Below are 16,436 nucleotides of genomic sequence, written 5' to 3'. Positions count from 1 at the left end.
GTGAACTCGACTTTGCATATTCGAGGTCGTAGAGTTGAGTTAAACTCATATGTATATGAAGAAGTAACCCGTGTAATCCCGGCTGATAGAATTAAGGTATTGGGCCGTCATGGGAAGTATGGTTTCCAGCGGAAAGGATATCCCGAACTTCCGATGAATTATCGATTCCTAAAGATACATGACCCAAAACCCTACTATTACACAGTTCCTGTAGACAAATCCAATACTATGTTGTTCTCCCCAAACTAGATGTAATGACTGGAGATGTTGTATGTGGCTACGCCATATAAATATAAATAAGGACTTCTTTTATCACTATCCGATTGTGCATCAGGGTTGTTGCAAAAAGTCAAGTTGCTTCATGAGTTACGAATTAGTTGAACTAAAGATAAGCTAATGGCAATTATCATATAATAACGTTAAGAAAACTTTTTACGCTAGGCACAACCCCAGGTACAGGTTCCAAATTCGCCCCCTACATCAAGTACTACTGTAATCCAGGAGAAGAAGTTCCTCCTCAAACAGATTAAGCCACCCGAGTTTGACGGGAGAGGCAGATTCGTCCAGGCAGACGCTGAGATTTGGATTGAATCTATGGAGGACTACTTCGAAGCCGCTGGCACTGCGCCAACCAATCAGGCCATGCTCGCTAAATTAAAACTCACCGGTGAAGCCAGACTATGGTGGAAGCAATGGTGTAGGGATCAAGGGATCTCAGAGGGTTCCGTTACCTGGGAGAAGTTAAAGCAAGCCGTACAAGGGAGATATTTGCCACCAGCATATCGTACACAGAAAATGAATGAGTTCTATGAGCTAAAACAGTTAGGACTCACGCTTGACGCATATTACTCTAAGTTTGTCTCACTTCTGAAGTATGCGCCACGAATGGACACGACACAGCAGGTGTCCAAATTTTGCGCAGGCTTAAATCCACCTGTAAATACCCGTCTCGAATCTATGAGACCATCAGATTTTCAAGATGCACTCATTCGAGCGGCACCCATAATTCAGGAAGTGCAAGCTAAACCAAGGAGTATTAAGAATTGGTCTTATAGCGACCCAAGCGGAGAAGCATTCAGACCCCAGGTTAAGAGAGTTCAAGGCCACAATCAGGGACAAAGAAAGAAGGCAAGGACAAATAACGTCAACAACTTTGTTCCTACTCACGGTAATGGCCGAAACATCCGATGTTTCCACTGCAATGAACTCGGTCACTTCAGAAAGCAATGCCCCAACCTCAGCGAGGGACACCGTCAAGGTATTGGCCACGGTCAGGGAGGGACAGTTGAGATCTAGAACCTTGAGAGAATGCCTCGTCCAGTGGCAAGATTATCCCGGAAAGGATGCTACCTGGATGGATGAAAGCTCTCTCAATCTTCAATATCCCCAGTTTATCTCGAGATGAGGACATCTCGATTCTTCTAAGGGGGAGAGAATGTAATATTTCCGCGTGATTGTATCGTAAATATTACTTCCCACACGCCGTGCAAACCCTGTGCAAAGGGTATTCCTCGCATTTGAATTATTGGGCGCGTAATGTGTGAGCCGCACGATAGAAATAGGGCCTCTGCGAGTGGTAAACTGAACCGGGGGATAAGAACCGCTAACCGCACAGGAACACCCTCTTGGGAGGGAAAATTCAATCAATTTAAGGTAAATTTTTTTATATATTATCCCTTTCCCCCAGCCGATGCATGGCTGGAGGAAAGGGAGTATGTGAGGGGATGGGAAAGTGGGGGTTGCTTGGGCAACTTCCCCCACGTGGGGGGAGATCCATTCCCCACCCCCCACTAGCTATAAAAACACCCCCTTGATGGGGGGTGTGCGGACGGACACAGACAGACACAGAGACGGAGAGGAATGTCGTGTGTGGGAGGAGGAAGGAGAAGGGAGTTTGTGCTTAGAGGGAGAGAGGAGGGGAGGCCGTGTCGCTGTCCCTCGCCGCCGGCTGCTGCCCAGCCCTCGCCACCGTCAGCTACCGCCGTCCAGCCCCGCCCCTCCGTCCGCGCTGACCCCCTGCCGTTGGACCGCCAGCCATCTCCACCCGCGCTGACCACCTCGACCAGGCCGCCAGTCGCCACCTCGCCACGACTCCCCTCTGCCACGTGCCCCAGAAGCCTTTGGAAGCTTCTTTGGAAGCTTCCATAGGGGGCCTCCTTAGACCCCCTTCCCACGACCCCTATCTTCCATTTTTCCACCCCTCGGCCCAAAAGGCCTTTCCCACCGCATATTTCCCGAAGATCCCTTAAATACCCGGGACTCCTAAAGAAGGAGACGGTGAGGCCACAAAGACCTCGCAAAAGCCTTCGACGAGACTTGGACAAAGGCATTGTTCCGCAAGCCGTCCAATTACCGCGCCGATTCGAATTCGTGGAGAAGTCCGAAGCTTTAGTCGAAGTTCTATTCCGAAGAGGGAACCATCCGCATACGAGCACAAAGGCGGATCGTAAATCGAATTTACGACTGCGATGGCTCCTAAAAGATCCCAGGAGGCAACCGCGGGAGGTTCGACTCCAAACGTGCAAGTGGACATCACCCCGACACCACAAGTCCACGTTCTTCCGAGTTAAATTCCGCATAAGAAATGATTAGGCGCGCTTAGGAAGGGAAACTCAAGTTACGTTTAAATTAAAAGGCATTGAAAGAAATGCATCTTTTTGAGCATTATGAAAGATTGAACGGTTAGGGAATTAGATGCATGTAGATGGTATTTTTTAAAGGTAAGAATCTAATCCTAAGCAAGGAAACGGAGTTTATATGTGCATTAGTTGCCATCCTAGATATGATGAATTAAGCGTATATGCACATTGTGATTTCATAGGGAAAGTCTAGCACCATAAGATTTCATTCGGAAAGAACTAATAGGGCACTAAAAACGAACGTATGACTTGAAACCTAGTTATAAGATGGAATAGCATATCACTAGCTTTCGTTTAAGTATCATCAGCGACTTAGTGGCTAGGAGAATGTTAGGAAATTACGTAGTCTTCATGAGGAAAGGATCAATCATTAAAGAGGTCGTAACTAGGTGTAATTGCATGAGACGCTAAAGGATAAACTACAAGGTTGTAGATACGATTGTTGATGCAAGACCTAGTAGGCCCTAGGGAAAATTAGTAACCAAATTAGCATGCACCAAGGAAAGATTGTATGACTCGCCAATGCATAAGTTCAAGAGCATAGACTACAAAGTAGTAGGCTGGATTAATTAGGAAAGTTAGCGTACATAATAGTAAGTAATTTACCTCACCAAGAAAACGGCAATCAATCGCTTGTTTACGCGAATTCGATTCCGTAGATTTGGTTTATCACCCTAGAAGGATCATCCTTGTCACAAACAGGCATAATCGGATTGGCTAAGTAATATGAACCACAAGGAATCATATAAACACAGGAATCCTAAGAGATAACTAGGATTTAGTGCAAGGATAATTTGACCTCGCTTAGACAAAAACTGTGAACCTAAGGATCATGATGGAACTCCGACGGAGTTGCATATTCTAGAATCATGAGCCAAACCTAATTAGAAATGACTTGAAGGATACCCCAAAATTCCTGTTACTCGACTAGGGTTGGAGACCCGCGGTCGGAACACTAAGGAATGGATAGGAGGATTCCATAGAATAGATGCATTACTTGCGCACAAGCCGCAACATTGTCTTGGAATTTGTTCGCAAAGAGTATTGTCATATCTCGAAATGAGGTTGACAAGTTATCAAAGGGAGTTAAATTATTGAGGATGAGTAATCATCCTGTTATTCACTTTCCTTGGGGAAAGTTGCCAAGGGAAAAAGAAAGTTAAGTAAATTGCCTTGAAGCAGTTGACCGACAATAATCTAAAGCGACATGGTCGCTGGATCCTGCCACAATAAACCTAATGTATTGGAAGGGTATGACCCTAACCCAAGAATGATAGAAATCTTGCTAAGTTGCAATTGATTCCGGATCGAATGCGGGTTGCATTCGGAGATAAGGAGTCAATCCTTAACAGTTTGCCAGTTAAAAGACCACTGAAATTGATTGTGCTTGTAACAGTTTAGAAAGGACTGTTTGCATTGTTTGCTCAATGAACTAAAGGACGAAAATATATCTAAAGCTTCAGGTTGGTGCCTGAGAGGCAGCTTCAGTTACCCCCGACTGCCTGCCTGACCCTAACCAAGGGGGTTGTGAACCGCGCCGGGAACGTGGACCGAACCCGCCGTGAGAGGTCTCTCCGTTGAGTTCTGCTTGGAGCAGGAGGACGCTTGGGTGCCAGGGGGGGCTCTGGCTGTAAATCCCTCGCCTTCCGGGCCCTGCACAAGAGACTAACGTGACTCGGGATTGGATCTCGAGGCCCGCATACTAGTCTACGGGCGGAAACTTGGGATAGTAATCACAGGAAGGATTACTGGATACGCCTACGGGCGGGAACTCCTTGTATTTCAAAGATAAAAGGATATAATGATAATAAAGGAGTTGTTTGACATTGTTTTCTTTATGTCCTGTGATAAGATTACGTGAAGGAACCAGTGCTTAACAGGGTTAATCAAGGAAGCTGTTTGTATGTGTCAAACTAATGTGGTAGGTAATTACATAACTAAAACAAACTGAGGAAAGTGCGGAGGATAGACCATAGGTCTGTCCTACGGATGGGTGGTCCCGGTTAGCCGGGAACTTTTCTCAAGATCTTCGATGGACAGAGGATGATCGTCATCACCAAAGCAAGCAAGGAGAACAATGACTTGGAAGTACCGATTACCCGATTCAGGCTGTTTTAGGGGAACGGAATGGGACTATGCCTTTTGGCAGAGAGGTCGAGCCTTGCATCCCTCTCGTTTCCCATTCTCCTTGAACCAAGTGCAGTATGAATTCGCTTCAGACCGGGCGATCTGCGTAAAGTAGTTTGATCAGGTCTGACGCTAGACGCTGTTAGCAAATGACCAACAATTCCATTCGATCCATTGTGGGAAGCGCCCAGGACACTTCCGTTACGGGGCAGACGCGGAAAGGCCTAGATTACAAAACCCGCAACATTCCATGGGAGTGCCGGGTGGAGTCTTCTAGACAACTTTTCCGATGGACTGCTAAGACGTGTCCTAGAGGATGTTGGTGGACACGTTACACCTCCCCTCATCATTCATGATGATAGCTCCTGACCTGCCATCCACTAGGTATCCATAATCCCTAGGAGTGTGCCTCGTATGGGCCCTCTTCCATCTCCGTCCACGCTCCTGGGCATATCCAGGAGACCCCTGAACATCCGGTGTACCAACGGGGGTACCCTCTCCCGGAGTGCCACTGAAAGGGGTGCCACCAGAGGGGGTGCCACCAAAAGGAGTGCCACCAGAGGGGGTGCCACCAAAAGGAGTGCCACCAAAAGGGGTGACATCTGCCGACGACTGCGCAAAAGCCGGAGTAACTGGAGTGGACGTCCCCACAGGTGTGACAAATCCTGGAGGTGACCGAGCTCTAGCTGAACGACGAGACGGAGACACCGCGTCCGTGTCTCCACAGCAGCACCCCCCTGATCCTCCTGCAGTCGCAGTCCCTCCCTCTGGCCCAAGTCGCGAGCGTCGAGATCGTCTGCTCGAAGCTGAAGCATCTGATCGCACTGAAGCTGATCTAGCAGAGCGCCCTGACGAAGAACGAGACAGCTCCTGATCTGCTATCTCTCTGAATCTCGCGAGCTGATCTGGAGACATACGTGCCATCATCTCCTGAAACTCCTCATCGCTCATCCCTCGACTCATCCTGAAAATAAAGATACCTGCAGAGATAAAAAATAATGTTAGAATAATCAATCGAAACTATACAAAGCGCATTAATATAAATCATTTTTGAAAAATCCATCTTAAAATGCATATCTTATCTACCTTTATGGAAGATCTAAACAACGAATTGAGTAATACAATTCTCCAAGAATGAAGTATTCTATGGTCCCATGTTAATCTCCTGACATAACTCTGCATACACTAGAAGGTCGATAGACATGTCACCACAAAAGAACGAGTCTGCCTCGTTCTCAAAAAATTCTACGACTTCTGTATTTCCATCATTGTTAGCCGATGCGGGCTCCAAGCTTGCGGTGGCCTCCACCCCTTGTAATTTCGATCCCTCTATTTGCATATATTCTTCATCTATGCTTGGAACATCGCTTTGATCGTATACTCTCGCACCTCTAGGAGTTGAAGGTATAACATACCACCATCGAGGTTGTCGGGGATTTGGATAGAAGATTACCTGTTCACAAACACTTACAAACCGTCTTCAAACCATTGTGACATAAAGCATGTCGTATTACAATTAGCAAGCAAATGACTAGAAGATTACCTGTTCACAATGTGCCGGCAACACAAAGGTGTCGCGCAAATCCATCCATTTTTTTTCGGAATCTATTTCGAGAAATCCAGATGGACCTCGTCGAACCGTTGCGCCAGCTCCTCCAAGTACCAGTTTGAACCACTGCACATCGAATATTATCATGGAGAAGCTACGGTAATCCACCGTAATAATACTTTGCAAATTCCCAAAATACTCCATCTCATCCACAACCGTGTTCGGATCCGTTGCTTGTCGCCGGCTCTCTTGCTCAAACCTTGCCATGACACCACAGTCCATTGTGGAGCGCATTTTGTCAATACGCTCCACCCGAAAATGCCGTCCGCGCGACCACGCTGCACTATATATTTTGTACTGCACATTGAAACACTCAAATTAGATGTAGCAAACAAATTCAGATACGACACATTCTAAACCCCTCATTACCTTTGGACTACATCCCCTCGAGAACTCCCACTCCTCCATTGAGACCTCTGCCCCTTCGCTGGATGCTGCGATCAAGGCTCCATGCAACCATCGTGTTGACATAAACCGCGGCATCTCCTCCATGCCTTCGGGATATCGAATCGGTCGGTGACGCGTACTGCGTCAGAATTCAGCTCGCGCTTCCTCTCGATCTTGCCTTGCAATCTGGTACTTGGCGAGCCACGTCTCCATGGAGGCATGGTGCAACATACAAAAGCGATTCACTTTCTCTTCCATTGAGGCATCCATTCTTTTTTCTACCCCATTTCCAACCACCACATCTCCAGTCAGCCTGTCATCGTCCTTGAGCGTCCATAGCATTTCATTGTCTGGTTCCACCGTTGGTAGCCATTGTGAGATATGCACTAATGCCTCTGACACCAACCAACCCTCCGCCATGCTACCTTCCGGACGAGCTCGTTGTCGCACAAAGCCTTTCAGGGTTTTCATGAAGCGCTCCAGGAAGAACATCCATCGCGTATGGACAGGTCCGGCAATCTCCACTTCGTCCACAAGATGCACAAGAAGGTGAACTTGTATCGTGAGCATGCTAGTGGGCACGTATTTCTCAAAGAGACAGACCGTCTCAACTACTCCCCGCCTTGCGGATTCAATAGAGGACGTCTTAATCTCTTTCTGTGAGATCCATTGCACCAAAGTCGACAGCTTGTAAATGGCCCCGCGAATTTCTGGAGTTAGGCATCCCGCGATCGCGATCGGTAGGACAAACTGCCACAAATGAGAAAGCATTAAGAATAATGGTCACTTTTTAAATTTCAAAATGTCCACACTAATTAAAATCCATTCTGTTCACAAACCTGACATATCTTATGCCAATCATGGGATTTTAGCCCAGACATTTGGTCATCTTTAGAAAATGCGGACCTGAGAGAACGCATCATACCCGTCGGAGTGCGGATAGACTTGATTACTTGCTTCACAATGCGCTCTTCTTTGGTAGACAAAACCCAGGGAGCGGGGAGCGCGAGGAAGCTGCACTCCCCCTTCAGCACTCGACTGCGGCCAAAGCGCCTCCATCTTACCTACCTCCTTTAAATCCATTCGTGACCCTATAGTGTCTCTCTTTCCTGTGATGTGGTCCCATAGCAAGCTGCCCACATTTTTGAAAATATGCATGGGATCCAACAAGTGGTTGACCTGTAAGTGGGTCCAATATGGCAACTCGTAGAAAACTGAGAACCGTCGCATTCCATTTGGATGTGATTCCGGGTTTACCATTTTCAGCTCGTACCAGCTTGCAGCGTTCATACATGCTGGAGATCGTCCAAGAAAACCTTCCCTGAGTTCATGATCCTCCGGCAAGAAAGTGGCGTGTCCTTGATATATCATCTTCTTCATGGTTCGTGACCTTCGAGAGTCTAACTGTGGCCCACACAATGGACATGCATGATAACCTGAGGTAACGAGACCTGCAAGGCGATCCACGACCTAGTGAATACTTGATTGAATGAAATAAAATATAGATATTACCGGCGTGAACAAAGGTCTGCTCACCTGAGCACTCTCCCAATCCCGGAAAGTCATGCATCGTCCACATGAGAATGGCTCGAATGTTGGCTGACCGCCGACCATCGCGCCTGCTCATATCTTGCACCGTGACCCCCTCCTCCCACAAAATCTTAAGCTCATCGACTAATGGACGAAGATACACGTCCATATTTTTTACTTTGTAGCGGCCCGGGACGAGCAAGCTAAGGATGAGATGTCCTTTCTTCGTAGAAAGCCATGGAGGAATGTTGTAGTTGACAAGCACTATAGGCCACACACTGTAAGAAGTCGAGCGCAGACCGAATGGGTTCACACCATCCATGGCGAGACCGAGCCGAAGATTCCTTGGCTCTCGCGCAAAGCCTGGGAAGGTAAAGTCAATGTGGCTCCATGCGCGCGAATCTGCTGATATTCGTTGCACTCCATCCGTAGACCTATTCTGCACATGCCATGTTGTCAAGCTTGCCATGGCAGACGTGCGAAACATGTGGTTTATGCGGGGGATGAGCGGAAAGTGTCTGAGGACTTTTTGAGGGATGGTCTGCCCTTGCAAGTCCTGTCGATACCTGTGAGCACCACACTTTGGACATGTCTCCATAGTCTCGTATTCATCTCGAAACAATATGCAGTCGTTGATACATGCATGGATGTTATTGTAGTCCATGCCAAGCTTCCGTAAAACATGTCGTGCATCATCACGAGACTCAGGCATGGTGTTTGCAGGTGGCAATATATGATATTTCAATAACCTGAAAACATCATAAAACACCTTGAAAAATCCATCCATATTTACAATAATACTGTTTTTAAAAAAAACAATGAAGTCTGTATGCAAGGTACCTGAATAACTCAGTCACACTCGTATCGCTCCAACCGTATTTCGCTTGCACACTTAAGAGTGCAAGCAATGTCTTCAACCGAGATACTCGGCACTTATCATATAATGGTATGGATGCTTCCTCTCTAAGCGGGTCAGATGTCTCAACATCCATGGGAATCAATGCATCGATCATTGCCTCCATCTCAGGCTCCAAGATTGTAGGCAAGTCGGGAAGGTTGTCTATCTCCTCTGGCATTGACGATATAGATGGGCCTTGCGAGTGGTCTATTGGCTCCTGCCATCCATCCATCTCACGTCCACGAACTCTTCTAATTGGCCGCAAAGGGTGCACTCCCCCTTGGGTCGAGACATCACCCCCCTGGACACAAAATTTGCCAACAAGACCCAATCTTATTGTGTATGGTTTTCAATTAGCTTGAGAGTACAATGCATGAAAAATGCTAACTTGAAAATACCGTTTGCTGAAAATCTGCAATCGCCTGATCAATAATCTCAGGTTGAAACTCGCCAAATCGTCGTACGTGTTCTATAGACAATCGGCGTTTTCGTCTAATTGCCAACTTGCATTGAGAGCAAGGACATGGGACACGCTGATTAAGATACGACTCGCGGTCTTGAACAATAGGACCTTCTTCGTTTGCCATCTTATCTACATTACAGCAAACGAGGCTGAAATGGATAGCTTTTTGGAGATGTACGTCAACTTGCAAGTTGACCATAAACCTTGCATTGTATATAGTAGTCGAGAGATTTTCTGATGTTATATCTCGGCCTTGTATCATGCTCAACGATTTGTTTGTCCCGGTAGATAATTTTTTGTTATATCTCGGCTTTGAGTATAAGTAATCCATTTTAAAATTAATGCGCGCCATCTATGAAATTTTACAACTATAGTAATAAAATTTATTTCAATCAATTCTACTCATAGTCATAAGACCTGAGAGAAATTATCCTATACTCAATTTAAGGGATCTCCACTTCTATAACAATAATTTTGGGTTAATTTTGATGAAGTACGTGGCCGTATGCAAAGCACATTGCATACCATTATCGATATGTATATTATCTTAAATTTCATTCCCTTCCCTCTCCCTCTCCCTCTCCCTCTCTTTCTCTCACCCTCTCCCTCACCCTCTCGTTCTCTTTCTCTCCCTCTCTCATTTCCTCCCTCCTCCTCCCTCTCCCTCTCCCTCCCTCTTTCTCCCTCTTTCTCCCTCTCCCTCGCTCCCTCGCTCCCTCTCCCTCCCCCTCCCTCTTTCTCTCCCTCTCTCATTTCCTTCCCCTCCCCCTCCCTCTCCCTCTCCCTCTCCCTCTCTTTTTCTCCCTCTCCCTCTCTATCTCTCTTTCTCTCTCATTTCCTAAACAAGCAAAAAATAAAGTGATTTAAACATCCTCCAAGCAAAAGGGAGAGGGAGAGATACAATGCACTCTCCCTCTCTTTCTCTTTCTATCCCTCTCTCATTTCCTTCCCCTTCCTATCCCTCTCACTCTCTTTCTCTCTCATTTCCTCTCCTAAACAAGCAAAAAATAAAGTGATTCAAACATTAAACAAGCAAAAGGGAGAGGGAGGGAGAGAGAGAATGCACTCTCCCTCCTTCTCCCTCTCTTTTTCTTTCTCTCCCTCTCCTATTTCCTCCCCCTCCCTCTCCCTCTCCCTCTATTTCTCTTTCTCTTTCTTTCCCTTTCCCTTTCCCTCTCCCTCTCTTTCTCTCTTACTCTCTCGTTTCCTCTCCTAAACAAGCAAAGAAGAAAGTAATTTAAACATTAAACAAGCAAAAGGGAGAGAGAGAGAGAGAGAATGCACTCTCACTCTCTTTCTCTCCCTCTCCCTCTCTTTCTCTCTCTCTCTCTCTCCCTCTCCCTCTCCTTCTCTTTCTTTTCCTCTCCTAAATAAACAAAAGAGAACGATTTAAACCTTCAACAAGTAAAAGAAAGAGAGAGGGAGACTCACCAATGAGATATGGCGAGCATGGGCGGCTTCTCTTTGCAACGAGGGCTCCTCCTCTCCTTCGCGAACAACGACGGTGGCGGTGGCGGTGGCGGCGGCGGCGGCAACAAGTCTCTTCCTCCTCTTCTTTCACAAAGCCTTGGCTCTCTCCCTCGCTCTCGCTCTCAAAAGGCGAAGAAAACAAAATGAAAACGGCGCTCTGGTTTCGGCCGCGCTTTTTTTCCCTGCGGCGTCGCTATATGCGTCGCTATTTGCGTCACAAATGCGACGCAAATAGCGATGCATATAGCGACGCATATAGCGACGCCGATAAACGCCGTCGCTAATCGGCGTCACTATTGCCCCGGTCCCTTGTAGTGCACGTTGTCTTCTACTAGTTTATGTGACAAGTGTATTTGTTGCATTATTAGTCCCCATCTTTTCTTATTATGTGCTCTATTTCATTTCTAATATAGATTTTGCTAGAGCAATGGACCTTCATTTTCTAATGTGATTGAACAACCAAATGTGCAACTATAGAACCAATTAAACATTTCAACAAGGTAGCTAGTTTTTTTGTGACCTTCTCATGGCAAGTATTATTAAAATAGGAGGTGCCATAATCACTTTAATGTGGCTTCTTCATTCAATGTCACTACAACAAAAACGAGGCATAGACGCGCATGTTAGACGTGCAAAGTCGGGCGCGTCTATCATTGTGTCTATAAGTGCGTATAAATAGACGCGGATTTTGCATCTATATATCTGCGCAAATAGATGCGCCAGCAGATGCACAATTATTTAACCACCTAAAATTGGAATTCACATAATTAAAAAACCAAAGTTAATAATTATTTAACCACCTAAAATTGATTCTTCAGCATGCACGTGTGCGCATGATAAAAACCATAGAATTAAAAATACATATTGAATCATTGAGTTAAAAAAATAGAGTTAATAATTACTTTTTGATTGCTCTTTAATGAATGGCAGTTCCTCCAGTTGACAAGCTTGATATAAGTAATTAGCGACAAGTGACAGAAACCTTACAATTAGTAGCAAGCATTGCAATATATATCTCGTAATTTCTCTACTTGAAGATGATAAAAAATACTTCCTTTTTATTATGGAAAATTCAATTTAGCTTTAAACTTGACTATTGATTCTTGAGTATGCACGTGTGCGCATGATAAAAACCATAGAATTAGGAATACACATTGAATCATTAAGCAAATTAAGTATGTTACAGTGAATGATCCATCTCATCTTCAATTAGATCAGTCCTTGCTAAACTATCTACTTCTAGGTCTATGTTACCAAGGAGGTAACAAAACAAGTAAGTCTATCCCACTATCAGATGTGTTGCTATATTGCTCAATAACTTCATCAATATCATCGACAATCACATTATTGTCTTCTTCTGTGTTTCCTTGAACATCCTCGCGAGGTTCATCTTGTACTATATCACGCATATCACCCATTATGGTGTCATCATGCACATCATCATTAATTGTTAGATTGTCATCTGCTATCTCCATGTTGGTAATATTACCATATATTGGTTTTGAACGATTAGATATAGAGATGACATACCACCATCGGTTATTGTTTACCATTGGATGATACACAACCTGTATTTGAAAAACAAAAGCAAGAAACTTAAATACTTATTATATCGTGTATATGTATCACATGTATACATATTAAAAAATTAGCCTTTGTATATATACCTGCTCGCATTGTTGAGGTAGTACTAATGTGTCATTCTTGTTTTGGTGAAATTTTGTCGATTCAATGATTACAAAACCACTTGGATGATGTCTGATTGTGCAATGCTCAACATTTGTTACCACTTCTTTAAACCACTTCACATATATAAAGAATCGTCTGAAGTCAAGCTTCAGAATATCTTGGATCAAGCCACAATAACCTTCCATTGTACCATTGGCATCCTCAAAGTGAGCAAGAACACCACAATCTTGGGTATTTCTCTTTTCATCTATACATTGAGTTCGAAGATATTTACCCTCACACCAAAGTACATTGAATAATGTGCACTAGTAGTAAAAGATAAAAGATCAAACATGTCAATTATTTATATAAAATAAAACTTATAGAAACAAATTAATTGATAGTATGTCTCACCTTTAATAAGCAACCTCGTGCGTATTCCCACTCTTCTTGAGATATATTACTTTCCTCCTCTTTTTCCATTCTCTCCATTTCCTCATGTAACCAATCTATATCAATATGATGTGGGAGTGCATTTAGATGATCTGGAAATGAGACATTACGTCTATATCTAGTGCAAAATTCTTGTCTTTCCCTTTTTCTTCTTGCCGTTGCTTCATTATATATGTCACCCATTTGCTCATTACATCACTATTGAGCACACAAAAACTATTTAACTTACGAAGTTCTTCTTTTGTTAGCACTTTACTCATTCCTTTTCCTTGAGGTACTATAGAGGTCATCCTCAAGTCTTCATCATCTTTCCATAGTCGTGGTTGAGAGGGATCCATTTCAGCAAGATATTCACAGATATAAACAAGGGATGATTGCACTAACCAACCCTCAGCCATGCTTCCCTCAGGCCGTGCTTTTTGCTTCACAAAATCTTTCAAGGTTTTCATGAAGCGCTCAAGAAAAAACATCCACCTTACATGAACTGCCCCACAAAGTGCGATCTCATCAATCAAATGTACGAGTAAATGTAATTGAGTAGTCAAAATGGATCGAGGAAAAATTTCCTCCACCAAACAAACCAGCTCAACAGATAATACTCGAGCATCTTGCAATGTGTTTAAATCAATTTCCTTCAAGCTCACGTATCTGTCAAGATGTATTTGAGAATTGTTTATTTTTGTGTAGAAATTCAAAGATATATAATGAAAAAATCAATGTATACACACCTCACAAGCTCTCCCATCTTGTAAATTATATCATGCACATCTTTGGATACACAATGGGATATGCTAGTAGGAAGTACGAACTGAATGTAAACAATATTCATAGATCAAATGATTAGTTGAGGAAAAAGTCATCATACCCCAAAGTTTACACATAGTTACTCCACTAATTACTATATTCATGGTTAGAGATACCCTTACTTGAATCATTTTGTGCCAATCATGGGACTTCAAACCAGATAGTTGCTCCACACCTCTTTTCTTTTTCTTTGTGAACGCTCCCTTGAGACATCTCATACATCCTGTGGGTGTTCGAAAGCTATATATCTGTTCCTTCACTATTTTTTCCTCGTTCTTTGACAACATCCAAGGTGCATGGGGTAGCTCAATCTTTCCTCTGGGTCCAATGCGTGGCCAGGATCGTCTCATGCGACCAATGTTACGTAAATCCTCCCTTACATTAACTGAATCACGAGCCCCTATCAAGTGATCCCATAATGTAGATACAACATTTTTGAATATGTGCATGGGGTTCAACAGGTGATTGATCTTGAGTTCAGTCTAGTATGGAAGATGAAAAAATATAGAAAACTTAACAAACAAACAATATATTATGTAAACAATTCATCATGCTAAATACTTTAAAGTCAATCGAGAGAAATGCACTTCTTACCGACTCATGCCGAGTGGAGGGTGGCTGTCGGCATTAATCCATCTCTCCTTCCAATCTCGAATGGTTAGAGATTGTGGAGTCATTCCATTAGTAGGGAGAACATATTTGGGATGGTCAATAGGAAGAAATCGATGATGATTGTCGTAGATAACCTTCTTTAAACGTGTCAGCCTAGAGGAAACTAGAGAGGGACCGCAAATAGGACATGCATGATATCCTGACGTGGTTAAACCTGAAAAAAACAAGTGAATTAATAAAATGCAATTGATTCAAGTCTTGAATTTAAATATAGAGTTATATACATATACCTGAACACTCTCCGTATCTTGGAAAGTCGTGCATGGTCCACAACAACATGGCCTTCAATGTGAAATCTCTAGAGGATGCAGATGCACTTGTATCTTGTACCTCAATACCTTCCATAACATTTCTAACTCTTCAATCAAAGGCTCTAAGTAAATGTCCATGTTTTTTACCTTGTGCTTTCCAGGAATCAGAAGGGACAACATTACATGTCCCTTTTTAATTGCCATGGATGGAGGAATATTATAGTTCACCAATACCACTGGCCATACACTGTATGATGTGCTTTTGATGCCAAATGGATTGATTCCATCCATACCTAAACCAAATCTCAAATTTCTTGGCTCTTCTTTGAAAACGGGCCACAAATTATCTATATGTTGCCATGCCGGTGTGTCTGCAGGGATCCTCAATTTTCCATCACTTGAACGATGACTAGCATGCCATGACATGAGCTTTCCAATAGACTTACACTTGAACATAAGTTTTATACGTGGAACAATAAAAAAATATCGCAAAACATTACGAGGCACATCCATTGACTTCATCTCCACTTCGTATCTTGATTCGCCACAAACAGGACACTCTCGTGCGAACTCATGAATCCCACGAAATAAGACACAATCATTGACACATGCATGGATCTTGACATAATCGAGGCCTCCTAGAGATGTCAAGTAATGTCTTGCTTGCTCTCTCTTACTTGGCAATTTTTTTCCTTTTGGAAGCATTTGTGATAATAACCTACATATACTTTTCAAAGCGAGTTTAAAAACCACCAACATATATTTCTGTTTGATTTCAAAATAGAACAATTAATATTATGATTCATAAGCCAAACTGAATTGATACCTACTAACGCATCCAAACTGACATTACTCCATCCATAAATTGTTTGCAAGTTAAGTATCTCGAGGGACGCACGAAGAACGGAGTACGTACAACCTTCATACAACGGAGTAGATGATGCTACATATAGTGGATCATCTGGCTTCGTAGAGTGACCTTCTCCCTGAACCGGTTGCGAAAATAGATGGTGTACCATGTTGTCCAAAATCTCATCCTCTACGACTTGATGGGGTATTTCATGAGGGCTTGTGGGAGCTTTCGCTCAACCGCCAAGACCCACGGACCGCTTATTGTTCAAGCGTTCCAAGCCGAGCACTAATGGCTACCTCTCACATAGCCGACGCACCATCCATATCTACGGGTGTAGTGAGCTTACCTCCGTGCCGTTCGAGTTACCTCCTCTCCCGCGCACTCCGGTAGCTCCACGATCCAAGTGCAAGCTTCAAGCAAGCTCGATCCTCCTGCTTCAAGCTCCAAGCTCCATTGCCGCGAGCAAGACAATAAAAGAGAAGAGAAGAGAAGAAGAGAGGAGAAGATGGAGAGCTTCTCCTCCTCGGTCCCTCACCCTCACACACTCACTCCCTCACACTCTCACACTCCCTCTCTCAAGCACAAGCTCAAGCAAGCAAGAACAAGAAGAAG

The sequence above is a fragment of the Lygodium microphyllum genome, chromosome 9 (assembly GCF_053477565.2).
Source record: "Lygodium microphyllum isolate KBCC chromosome 9, Lygodium_microphyllum_v1.1.10, whole genome shotgun sequence".
Lineage (NCBI taxonomy): Eukaryota > Viridiplantae > Streptophyta > Polypodiopsida > Schizaeales > Lygodiaceae > Lygodium > Lygodium microphyllum.
Note: the sequence above shows the minus strand (reverse complement) of the source record.